General features: G+C 44.0%; 1 protein-coding gene across 1 annotated transcript in view; it reads right to left on the bottom strand.

The window, feature by feature from the left end:
- The window catches only part of MTFR1 (mitochondrial fission regulator 1), an 81140-nt gene extending 71165 nt beyond the window's left edge, over positions 1-9975 (bottom strand). Inside the window, exon 1 of the mRNA XM_064267762.1 lies at positions 9306-9975. The gene's annotated coding sequence lies outside the window, so the exon portion shown is untranslated. The remainder of the gene's footprint in view (positions 1-9305) is intronic.
- Positions 9976-12859: the final 2884 nt, after the last annotated feature.

The following is a 12859-nucleotide window of genomic DNA, read 5'->3' as shown; positions in this document are numbered from 1 at the left end:
CATATGGAAATACAAGGTGTTAAGGAAATGGTCAAACATAAAATTTCCTGGTTTCTGTTATAATAGCTGTAATGGTAGGGAAAAAGAATGCAGGAGCTAATTTTAGCAATGAATGCAGCCCAGGACTGGGCCATTGAGAGCTAGTCTCAGGGTTGACCCAGGTAGGAAAAATCATTTTTGAACAACAGGAAGTTCCCCTATGACTGCTGTTCACCAAGAAGATAGTCTGGGAGGGAAATAGGCAAAACCAAGAAACTACAGAAACCAGACAGTGTAGTGCAAATGTGCTGCTTCAATTTGTAGATCAGTATTGTCAGCTTCCTCAGGAACTGTTACTAAATTGGATTGTGAGAGCAACTAATTTAGTTTAGAATGCTGCAGAATGGGAGAGTATGTTTGGGCTGGTGCATAACCCACAACTTACTATGGAACAGTCACAAAACACAAGATCCATTTATACAGCAGGTGTGATGATTAGTATTTTGTGTGTCAACTTTCCTGGGCCATGATTCTCAGTGTTTTTGCAATCGTATAATGTTGTGATCACTTCTGTGCTGAGATCTGACACATAATCACCCCCACGATGGGATTTGCTGTGAGTAGCCAATCAGTTGAAAGGGGGAGTTTCCTTGGGCATGTAGCTTGCACTGAGTGTGGGCAGATGTTCTGGCAGGGAGGGGGGAGCCTTTTGCTCATTCTGGATCTTGTAGCTGGCTCCACATCTTTCTCCCACGGAGCCGCTGGTGGTTTCAAACTGCTGGCCTTTTGGTTAGTAGATCACTTTAACCACTGCGCCACCAGAACACGAAACCTGGAATACTTGTAATGTCTTGAGTGATGTCAGTGAAACACTCTTAAGGGAAAGCTGGTGCCCAAAACAGTTCCATAATGAAATGGAAATGATTCATAAAAGAACAAGCTGCTGGGGGTATGCAGGGACTCACGCACCATATTCAAGAGCAAGTAGCGTCTTTTCCCACAGGTCCTACCCTGGAACTACTTGAAAGCCCATTGCTACATGGACAGTGCCCTATGAACAACTTTCTGCTGACCAGCAGAAGGCTGATTGGTTCACAGATGGCAGTTCCAGGGTACATGGACAACATGTGATACGGAAAGGTGATGTATTAAGACCAGCAGATGGAAACACTGTGATTGAAGAAGGTAAGAATAAGTCGGCTTAATGAACTGAAATGCATGCTGTCTCCCTAGCTGTGATGGAAGAACTGTGCAATGGTGAGTGCCCACGTTTGGATTTTTACTGATTTATGGGTAGTGACCAATGGCTTGGCTATATGGTCAGACAAACGGGCGATGGAAAATTAGACTATTAAGGGGACAGCTGTGTGGGGCAGGGGCCTATGGAAAACACTGGGAATTTGGAGGGTACATTAAAGTAGGACATGTCAATGCCGATCAGAAAAAGCCCCTTCCTGGATAAGAAGGCGACTGGAATCAGCAAGTGGACCTGTTGGTACACTCACTTGAGGTATCCAATTTTTCCATGAAATGAGCGGGCACAGGCATGCTGCAGCAATGCAGAAATGGGCTGAATCTAGACACATCCCCTATGTCCCCTCTGAGGCACAAAATGCCAATAAGGACTGCTCTGCCTGCCAGCAAGAAAGACAGAGGTTGCAAATGGGTATGGGACAGACTCCTCAGGGGGAATGCCCTGCACAGAGCTGGCAATTATATCAGACCAATGATGCTGGTGGCACCAGGTGGTTATAGATGGGTCCTTATGGGAATAGATACTTACTCTAGACTGGGCTTTACATATCCCGTGACAGATGGAATTGCCAAAAACATCATTAAAAGATTGGGACAAAAGATATCGTATAAATCTGGGCTATCAAGTTATAGTTCATCAGACCAAGGAATATACTTTTAATACTGGGCCGAGAAACATCACATTAAATGGACATACCATGCTGCACACCACCCTCAGGGTAATGGTTTCATAGAGAAATGGAATGGGCAATTGAAACATTTGTTATCTCAAACAGGGAGATAAAGGTATGAAAAGCTGGTTCACATGCCTTCATGAGCGTGTGTTCACACTCACCACGAGGGGGACAAAAGGAGGATCACCACTGGGCAGATTTCTATGCTTCTTTGGGGGACCTGGGGAAGACAGAGTGGGGGACGATGCTGGTGCCACTGTACAGTTCTTCCCCATATCATCTAAAATTGCTTTTTTCCAGTTGGATGCTGTGGTCCCAGGACCGGGATGCAGCTGTGGGTACTACAAGCAGGGATGAACCCTAAGCAAGAGACTGTAACTATACCCCTGAATATGTACACCAGGATTCCCAAGGGCCTGATGGGATGGACTGTACCTTCCCCCCATCTGGCAAAATTGAGACTGACAGTGAATACTGCCATATTTCCTAGTGGGTGAGAAAGCCCACTAGGACTGTACCTATGTAACCCAACCCAACATGAATGGGAGTGGACTGAGGCAGAAGCACTTGCCAGACTGGTCTTGCTACCAGCAATCTGGACTAGCACAGCAGCTGAATCTGATGTCCCTTACCAATGTGGAAAAGTTAGGTAAAAATAAATGACAAATGGAAGGAGAAATAGCTGAAGGTAAAGGAATGAATAAATGGGTTATGTAGTGAGGGGAATCTAACATTATGCTGATACCCTGAGAGAGACTCAGAGCAAGGGAATAATCTTCTCTCAGTTAAATTTTGTCAGAGGCCAGAAAAGGTGAAGATGAGACAAACTACTGGAGAACCTGACCAGATCAGACGGACACCTGCAGCAGACCTGAATGGCTGGTACTTGAGTAACCATACCTTGGGACTCTTTGGCCCTACTGAAGGACTGTTAATGACTGTTTTGGACTAGTAACATGATCGGGAGGGGGAAGTTAATCCTTGAAGTATGAAAGGGTCACTGGCTAGAAGAGCCAGGAGCTGGACTGTGGTGTAATTATTTAATACGGCTCTTCCAGCCATGGTCTTTGTGATCCACACACAAAAATTGAGTGGGACTATACAAATGAGGTCTATTTAACCTATGATTGTGGGGGTTATGTGTCAAGTTGGCTAGGCCATGATTCCCAATATTGTATGGCTGTCCTCCTATTTTGTGATCTGATGTAATTATCCTAATGATTCTCCATTTTATGTGTTGTAAATCCTGAGCTGTACATGTTCATGAGGCAGGATTAGTGTGGGGTGTATCCTGAGTCACAGTCTTGCAGGAGGGCATGACTCAAGTCTCACTCTTACTCAAGTTAAGCCCTTCCCTGGGGTGTGGTTTGCATTCAATGTATATATGTAGGTGCTCTGTAGGGGCTCTCTCTCTCTCTCTCGCCCTCACTTTGAATGTAGCATCTGGTTCGTGATCATCTGACCTCCAGTTCTTGGGACTTCAGCCAGCAGCCTGCTGTCTGACCTGTCAATGCTGGGATCCACCAGCTTCCGCAGTACTGTGGGCCGTCTGACCTAATTTGCCATCTTCCACAGCCTTGCAAGCCTGCAGCCGGTGGTCTGACCTGCCAGTCTGTCAGCCCCTACAGCCATGTGGGTCGGGAGAAGTCTGCACCTGACCCACAGATTTGGTACTTGCCAGCCTCCACAACTGCATGAGGCATTTCCCGGATATGGTTTGTGAGTTCTGTGGGACATTGCCGCGAATTACGGAGCCCAAAGAGAGGAGGCATGGTACCGAGGGGAGGGGGAGTAGTTGATGTTCGAGATGCTGGAATGGTATATCAATCTGGAAAAGTTGGACACTTGGGACACCTTTAACCTCTGTCTCATAGAAACCAGCTTTGTGCCAATCCGTGTAAAAGAAATTGCTCACTTAGGTGCTTACTAGTACAAAAGAAATTCATTTCAGAAGTCACTGATAGATTTTTTTAAAGGCACACACACAAAAAATCTTGGTTATACTTCTTTATATATCAATATATTAAAAAACATATTACTTTATACCCCCAGTCTTGGGATTTAATTTGTTTTAAATTTCCTATTTAACTTGACTTTTTATATTTAATCAACAACCAACTCACACGAGTCAGATCGAGCTTGTATAAATTAATCTGTTAAATGCTACAGATATTTATACAATTTATTAATGATAACCTGCAGACTGACTAGCTACTAGCAACAACTTCAGTAGCTTCAATGAAGGAACTGGTGTTTCAGAGGCGGAATGTTTTAATCACTAAACCTGTAGGCCTGGGTCTGTTCCCAGCTGGTACAAATATTTCATTTTCCGAGCCATTTGGCAGTTTTAAAAGGGAAGGATAAGTAATTGAGAAACCTATCTGCAACCTGCACATAACAAATGATTGCTTTTCTAATGAATATAAAGTGCTGTAAATGAAGAAGGAAAAAGATGAGAAGCCCAATTTAAAAATAGGCAAAGGACCAAAATAGATATTTTATAAAGTGGAGCCATAAATGGAAAATAAATATTTGAAAAAATGCTTAATAGTCTCACTAGTAATCAAATAAATGTCAACTGAAACAGCTCCCATGTTCTCACTATTAAATTAGCAAAGATGAAATTCCCAATATTGGTAAAGGCATGGGGAAAATGTTACCTCTCTACCATGCAAACTGACAATATGTATGTAATCTTTTGATGCAGCAATTTCACTTCTAGAAACATATCCTAGAGGAAGAACCTGACAATGAAAAAAATATGAATAGAAAAAACCATTTGCTGAGGTATCATATTTTCTGCCAATAACATGCCCATGTAAATAACACACGCACACGTATTGCCCACGGCATAGCTTGCCTACAAAAATCGTGGGGTGGGGGGGTATGCGCTTGGCAAGAAAACATACAATGTGTGTTCTTTTCGTAAAAATATGGCATTATGAATTAATAAAAAAATGGGCAAAGAAACCAAAATATCTAACAAAAGGGAATTGGTTAAATACACAGTGGTACCTCATTCATTAAAAGTATTAGAGTTTTATGCATGAAAATGAAAGATGCTCAACATGTAAAACAGACTACAAAATACTGTACAAGCTCATGTTTGTTTAAAAAAATGTATAAACACATTTGTTAAAAAGGTTGTAAACACAGGTAAGCAAGCTTATTCTGTAAAGGGCAAGACAGTAAATATTTTAGATCTGCAGGCCATATGGTCTGAGTCACAAGTTACTCAGCTCTGCCCTGTGGCATAAAAGCAGCCACAGACAACATGAAAATGGGTAAGTGTGGCTGGATTCCAATAAAACTTTATTTATGGACACTGAAATGGGAATTTAATATAATTTTTGCATGTAACAAAATATCCTTTAAAAAAATTCTAATTCAACATCTTACAAATGTAAAAACCATTCTTAGCTCCTGGGCCATACAAAATATAGGCAGAAGGTCAGTATAGGCCCTTGCACCACAGTTTGCAATCTCTGATCTAGAAGGATATACATCATCAGTGGTTATCCCCAAATGGTAGGGTTACAGTGACATTTTTATTGCTTATCTGTATTGTGTAATGAATACCTAAATTATGTATCAACAGTACATAATATAAAAGAATAGGTGAATAGCTGAGCAACAGTTAACATTTCAAAGTGCAGTGATACAGTAATAATACTCTTCACCAAGATGGTCCAAGAAAACAAATGCGTGGGAACTGAAGTTTATCAGCACTGCTATGAGTTATTTGTTGTTGTACCCCTGTACTACACTGTCTCTCCTTCTCTGTTTTTCAGGCTGTTTTTTCCTCCATTCCTTTCCTTATATTCCAGTAAGCTCATCAGTTACCCATATATACTCTCTTTGTATTCTTCAGGTCACTGAACTAATCTTTTCACATCTCAGGTGATCAGATAGGCTTGCCTCCAATCTCTTCACATTATCAAGCCATTCTTGAAAGCGCCACTATCTGACATGAGATTGTTTTGATCATGTGACTTTTTTACTCATTGAGTTCAAACACCTTACACTTGGCACTACAATTCTTTTATAAAGGGGCCTAACCTTACTGTAGGAATGGACTTAATGGCAGTGGGTTTGGGTTTTTTTGTTTTTTTTTTAACCTTACTTCAGAGCCCTGGTGGCACAATGGTTAAGAGCTCCTGCTGCTAACCAATAGGCTGACAGTTCGAATCCACCAGCCACTCCCTGGAAGCCCTATGGGGCAGTTCTCTGTGCTATAGGGTCATTATGAGTTGGAATCGACTCGACGGCAACAGGTTTGGTTTTTGGTTTTGGAACCTTAAAACCAAAACCAAACTGACTGCCATCAAGTCGATTCTGACTCAGAGCGACCCTGCAGGACAGAGTAGAACTGCCCCATACGGTTTCCAAAGTTGTAAATCTTTACGGAAGCTGGCTGCCACATCTTTCTCCCAGGGAGCAGCTGGTGGGTTCAAATCACCAACCTTTCAGTTAGCAGCCGAGTGCTTAACCACTGAGTCACCAGGGCTCCATTCCTTGCCTACAAAAAAAAAAAAAAAAACCGAACCTGCTGCCCTCGAATCGATTCCAACTGACAGCAACCCTATAGGACAGAGCAGAAATGTCCCATAGGCTTTCCAAGGACCACCTGGTGGATTCAAACTGCCGACCTTTTGGTTAGCAGCTATAGCTCTTCACCACTGAGTCACCAGGGGGCTCCATCACCTGCCTACCGGAACCCTAAACTCCCACTTAATTGGCCTTCCCTGTAGTAGTCCCCTAGATAAGCCCAGGTATCTCCTTCTGGCTAAGGGGCCCCTAGTTAAGGGTCCCTCTAACACTCTTTGGATGAAGATGCTGTCTTAGAAAGAGTGTAAGATTAGGAAGATGAGAGACACAGATAAAAGTACTCAGTCCTTTCTGACAACTTCGTCTTAAGTCAGTTCTGACATGACTCAAATAACCTTTTTTTTTTTTTTAGTTTTCATCACTATTGCCTTTCATTATCAGTATTTTTATAAATCTGATCTTTGTCTTTGAGGGTTGGAAACATTACATATAAATATACACATATATTTTAATACATTCGTGTCTTGTCATAACTTGAATACGTTGTTCAGTTGGGAACTATCTGTACATACATCCATTATATGCTAAGTGCCCAAGGAGTGGTAGACTATTCACTGATGTATATATTTTTTCCCTTTCCCCTTTAAGCGGCACATATTATGGGATAAAAACGTTTAACACTTATACTTATTGAACTATATATACTTTGCTCATACTTTAAATTCTGCTGGAAAAAAAAAAAAAGACATCCATAATTTTGGTAAAGTGGAGTTTGTGAAAGCAAACACTCAGTGAGATGGACTCAAACATCAACAATCATGAAGACGGTGCAGAACCAGGCAACGTTTTGTTCCGGTATACATAGGGTCGCCTAACTTGACAGCAACTAACAGAATTAGAAATATACACACCTCTCTTACAACTGTTTTGTACTCCTGTAAATTTCCCTCTTTTCCCCCATTATGGATGTGTAGCTCGATAGAAATAATTTTCCACAGCAGTTCCATGAACTCCAAAATGCTTAGGGCATTCAATTATGGTTAAAAGAGCAAGAAATTTGCAGCGACAAAGACTTGGGTTAGCAATTTTGAAACTTTCCCCGTTTTACTTCAGTGTGATCTTGGACAACTGCTTAACCTTTTTTTCCCTCACCTGTAAAATGGGGATGGAAGCCCTGGTGGTCTAGTGGTTAAGTGCTACGGCTACTAACCAAAAGGTCGGTCGTTCAAATCCACCAGGTGCTCCTTGGAAACTCTATGGGGCAGTTCTGCTCTATCCTATTGGGTCCTACCAGTTGGAATCAACTCAATGGCAGTGGATTTTTTTTTTTTTTTTTTGGTTAAAATGAGGATAACACCTACTTCACGAGGCTGTTGTAAAAATTAAAAAAAGGTGGAAACGATTTCACAGTGCCTCATGTGTAAGAATTCCATAAACAGAAATTATCAATACCATTTGGGGCAGTTCTACTCTGTCCTATAGGGTCGCTATGAGTCGGAATCGACTCCACGGCAGTGGTTTTATTATTACTCAAAAGCAATAATGCTACTGCCAAGACTACAGATTTTTTGGTAACTTTCAGTGATTTAGAAAACCTGAGCACGGGGTTGTGAAACTGGACCGTCGGAGAAGTGCCTACATTCTCATAGTACGAACTGAATTAGAGCTATCTAGGAGCTCTGGTGGTGCGGTGGTTAAGCGCTCCACTGCTAACCAAAAGGTCTGAGGTTGGAACCCACCAGCTGCTCTGCAGGAGAAAGATCCGGCAGTCTGCTTTCGTAAAGATTTACAGCCTTGAAAACCCTATGGGGCAGTTCTACTTTGTCTTACAGGGTCGCTATGACTCGAAATCGACTTGACAGCAGTGGATTTTTTAAATTAATCTTTATATTGTGCCTTAGCTTACGCAACCTCTCCGGGAAGCAAACGATCAGAAAAGAGGTATGACTACTGACCATGTGGGAGCCATAGAAATGTGTACGTTATGAAATGATATGCCCAGAACTTACTTCAAAATAACCCGGAGAGGGAGAGCAAGACTGGCTATGCAGCGATAATTGCTGAAATTGAGTGATGGGTCGGAATGGACTTGAAGGCAACCGATTTGGTTTTTTGGTTTTGGGGTGATGAGTACGCGGAGTTCATTATATTCTTCTCTCTAATTCTGCATAGTTTGAAGATTTCCTTATTTAAAAAAACTTTTTTTTTAATGTCTAAAGGTCGACTTTTCTTTGGGGCTTAACCGTGGTCAGGAAGATACATTTGGGATTTCAGCGAGGCGGAAAGTGAACCAGCGACACAAAGCCTGCTGAAGCCGGTTAAACCTCCTAGGCAGACCAGTGGGTGTAGTGCTCCTCCCGGGGTCCCGGAGGCCGGGGCCTGGAGCTGCACCCGCAGTCGTTTGGCTCCCCGAGTCCCGGGAAAGAGAAACACCCAAGGGAACCAGCGCAAAAGGCGGCCCTACTGGGACCGCCGCCTGGCGACCAGCGCGAGAACTGCGGACTCCGAAAAACGGGGCGGGGCGGAGGCGGGGCGGGGGCGGGGCGGGGGGACAGGAGATATAGGGGTGCACGGGTGACCCCACCCTTCGGAGCCACTCAGGCCACGTCCCTCCGCGCCCGCCCAAGCTCCAGATCCACAAGGGCCCTCGGCCACCTGGCTGCCCGAAAACGTCTCCGCCTCCTTTCAGCCACGGGGCAGACACCCAACCGCCGGCCTCCGCGCACTCTAGAACCCCGCTCCTTCAGCTCCTGGCCTGCCTGTTTGCAGGGCTTCCCACAACCGTCAGGCTCGAGGGCGCTTCCTCTACCCCACGGCCAACCGCTTGCCCGAGTCCCCAGGCCCACTTACCCGGACCGCGCGGCAGCCAGCGCCTTCTTGAGCTACTCGGGTTTCTGGCTTGGCCGTCCGGGTGCGTTGCTGCCAATCATCCAGCCCCCGCCCCCAGCCGGGAAAAGATTGGCCAATCAGATGCTTCTAGTGGCTCGGAGGCGGGCACAGGGCGTGGCGAAGAGGCGTCCCTGGCGGAAGACCGGCAGACTGGCCAAAGCGTTGGCAGCAGCCTCCGAACTGGTGTACGCGTGCGCAGAGCTCGGCGCGCGGTGTGAGGTTTCGCGCAAAGCTTGCGTCGTGGCTTTACTGCTCTGCCCTGGGAATACTTTTGTCTGAAAACTTCATGTTGTAGGTGTGTAGGAAGACCTACGTTCTGAATGTAGCCGCAAGTGTGTATTACCCTGAAAGAAGCTGTTAACCTAACACACGTGAAACCCAGTTTATGCGGACCTCACATCCGGTGTGTGTTTGTATGGGAGTGGGGGTGCGGAGCAGTACAAAAGTCCCTGGAAGATAAGGGTTGGGCCTTACCGCCTTCAGTTCCAGCTTTTGTTTAGCACGGTTGGTTCGGGGCGCATGCTTTTTTCATAGTTCAATATTTTAGAACACTCTTGATTTCAAATAACTTGTGAAAATATTACATTTATAGCTAGCACTATATTTTGCCTGGTAGTATTAGGCGTGATAAAATGAATCATGTCTAGGGTGAGAAGCCGGTATTTGTATATCGCGTTTTAAGAGGCTATTGCTGATTGGCTGTCTCTCTTACCCGCCCATGGCTATTGATCTCCGAGGTCTCTAACCATCCACCAAAGCTCTGATGTTCTTACTTGGGGTTGCGCAAGTCTCTTCCTGGCGAGGGTATCCCTCTTTCAGAAAGGGCATTAATTTATTTACTCAACAACGGCTTTTTGGGCACCCACTATGACAGTACAGAGATAAAAAAAAAAAAAAAGCCTTGAACCACGCCCATAGTGAGCCAAAAGGCTAATGGGGAGATAAAATAAATGTTACCATGGAAGTAGTGAGGAAGCCTGAGAGAAGTGCCTGAGCCGGCCTGGGGACTCAGAGAACACTTCGGGGAGGAGCTAGTGCTTGGGCTGAGGCTTTATGCAAGAGCAGGAGCTTCTGAGCTGGACGCATAAGAGAGAAGAAGGGCATTTCAGGCAAAGGCCACTTGTTTCTTCCTTTGTCATCTTTATAGGGTAGATTTACTGCGAAGCTGAAGAAGCTTCTGGTACAGGAACCCTGAGTTGCACCAACCCTTTTCAAGGCCAAGGAGAGAAACTAGCACTGAGTTCACATGCTCGTGTATTGTTTTTTACTTTTTAAAAGAGAGGTGTCTTAAAGCACCCCTCAAGTGAGTTTGGAGGTTATTGTTAGGTGCCATGGAGTTGGTTCCGACTCACAGCGACCGTATGGACAACGGAATGAAACACTGCTGGGTCCTGCACCATCCTCGCGATGTTGCTATGTTTGAGTCCATTGCTGGCGGCCACTGTGTCAATCCATGGGCGCCCTGGTGGTGCAGTGGCTGAAGCACTGGCTGCTAATCGAAAGCTCTGTGGTTCCAACCCACCAGCAGCTCTGCAGAAGAACAATGTGACAGTCTGCTTTCATAAAGATTCACAGACTTGGAAACCCTATAGGGCAGTTTTACCCTGTCCTGTAGAGTTGCTGTGAGTCAGAATCGACTCATGGGCAGTGGGTGGGTGTCAATCCATCTCCTTGAGGGATTGGTTAAGATCTGTCTTTTTTGCATTCCAACTTGCCTTCCTTAAAACTTAAGGCCCTGAAGTGGCCCTAGACATGCTTGGGATCTGGCTGAGGTAAAGTGCTGAGTTGAGCTTGGGCCACTTCACGTTGCTGCTGGCTCTCCTGGTGTTGGGATGGCTTCCAGGAATACTAGCCGTGCTCCATGCCAGCTCACTTAGCACGGTGACACAAAGGTCTTATGGACATGATCCATGGTGTCTGGCAGTAGAAGTATGTGGCTAGTGGGGGAGAAACAGTTTGAAATGTGCTGAGCCAAAAGCTAATCTAGGGCAAAGTCTCTAGCCATCACACTTTCAAAATTGTAAGCTGGCTGCTTTATTTTTTTTAACCCCTTTCAGTAATTTTTTAATTTTAGAATCATTTTAAATTTAGGAAAAAGTTGCAAAGATGATACAAAGCGTTCTCATATACTCCTCGCCCTAATGCTTTTCCTAATGTTAACATCTTACATTGCGATGGTACATTTGTCAAAACTTAAGAAACCAACTTTGGTACCTTATTATTAACTAAACTCTAGACTTTATGCAGATTTCACTGATGTTCTTTTTCTGTACCAGAATCCAGTCCAAGAGCCCACATTGCATTTAGTCATATCTCTTAGTCTCCTTTGGTCTTTTACAGTCTTTCCGTATTTTTCATGGCCTTGACAGTTTTGAGAAGTCCTGGTCTGGTGTTTTGTAGAATGTCCGTCAATTTGGGTTTGCTGATGTTCTTCTCATGATTAGACTGAGGATATTGGGTTTGGGAAAAATACCACAAGGTGAGGTTTTTATATCAGCATGACTTGTTGCTAGTGGTATTAACTTTGATTACCTGACCATGGTAGTGCTTTTAGGTTCTCCACTGTAAAGTTGTGGGCATTTCTACCTGTCCCATAGTCTGTTCTTTGTAATCAAGTAACAAAGGCCTCCCCATACTCAAGGAGAGAGAGAATTAAGCCTCAGCCCCTAGAGAAGAGAGTACATAAATTATCTGAAATTCTTCTGTAAGGGAGATTTGTCTCTTCTACCTCATTTTTTAAAAATTTATTCAATCAACATGGACTCATGTATATTTACTTTATGTTTTGTTTTACATTTTATACTCTGCATTTTATATTGTTGCTTAAATTGTTCCACCTTTGGTCACTGGGAGCTCGTTTAGGTTGACTCCTGGGTCCCTTTGATAAGCCACTATCCTTTTGTATTTTGATCACCTTATTTTCTGGAGCTACAAGATGCCCCAGGCTCATTTTGTATTTTTCCTGACCCTAGAACCAACCTTTTCTCCAAGGTGTCATGGTTTTAGAAACCAAAATCTAGGCACTAAATGTACTTATTGCTACTGGAATGTCTTTCCATCTTGCCTCTCTCAGTGAACAGAGCTAGGAACTATATTATGTTGCTTTTTAATTCTCTGTATACAACTCTATGATAGGCAGTCTCTAAGATGGCTTCCAGTGATCCCTGCTCCTGGTAGTCATGCCTTGTATAATCCCTACTTCTTGAGAGTGGGCTAGACTGTCATGAATAGGAGCTCACTTTTCACCAGTATCATATTCTATCCCATAGTCCAGTCTAATCTTTGTCTGAAGAGTGGGCTTTGGAAATTCTTTTAGTTCTGGATTAACAGAGGGTCCAGGGCGCCATGACTTCGGGGGTTCCTGCAGTCTCATCCGGACCATTAAGCCTGGTCTTTTTACATTTATTTGAGTCCTGCTCCACACTTTTCTTCTGCTCTGTCAGGGGTGCTCTGTTGTGTTCCCTGTCAGGGCAGTCATTGGTGGTAGATGGGCACCATCTAGTTCTTCTGTTCTC

Source organism: Loxodonta africana, chromosome 14, assembly GCF_030014295.1.
Source record: "Loxodonta africana isolate mLoxAfr1 chromosome 14, mLoxAfr1.hap2, whole genome shotgun sequence".
NCBI lineage: Eukaryota > Metazoa > Chordata > Mammalia > Proboscidea > Elephantidae > Loxodonta > Loxodonta africana.
The sequence above is the reverse complement of the archived record's forward strand: the minus strand, read 5'-3'. Positions and strand labels throughout refer to the sequence as shown.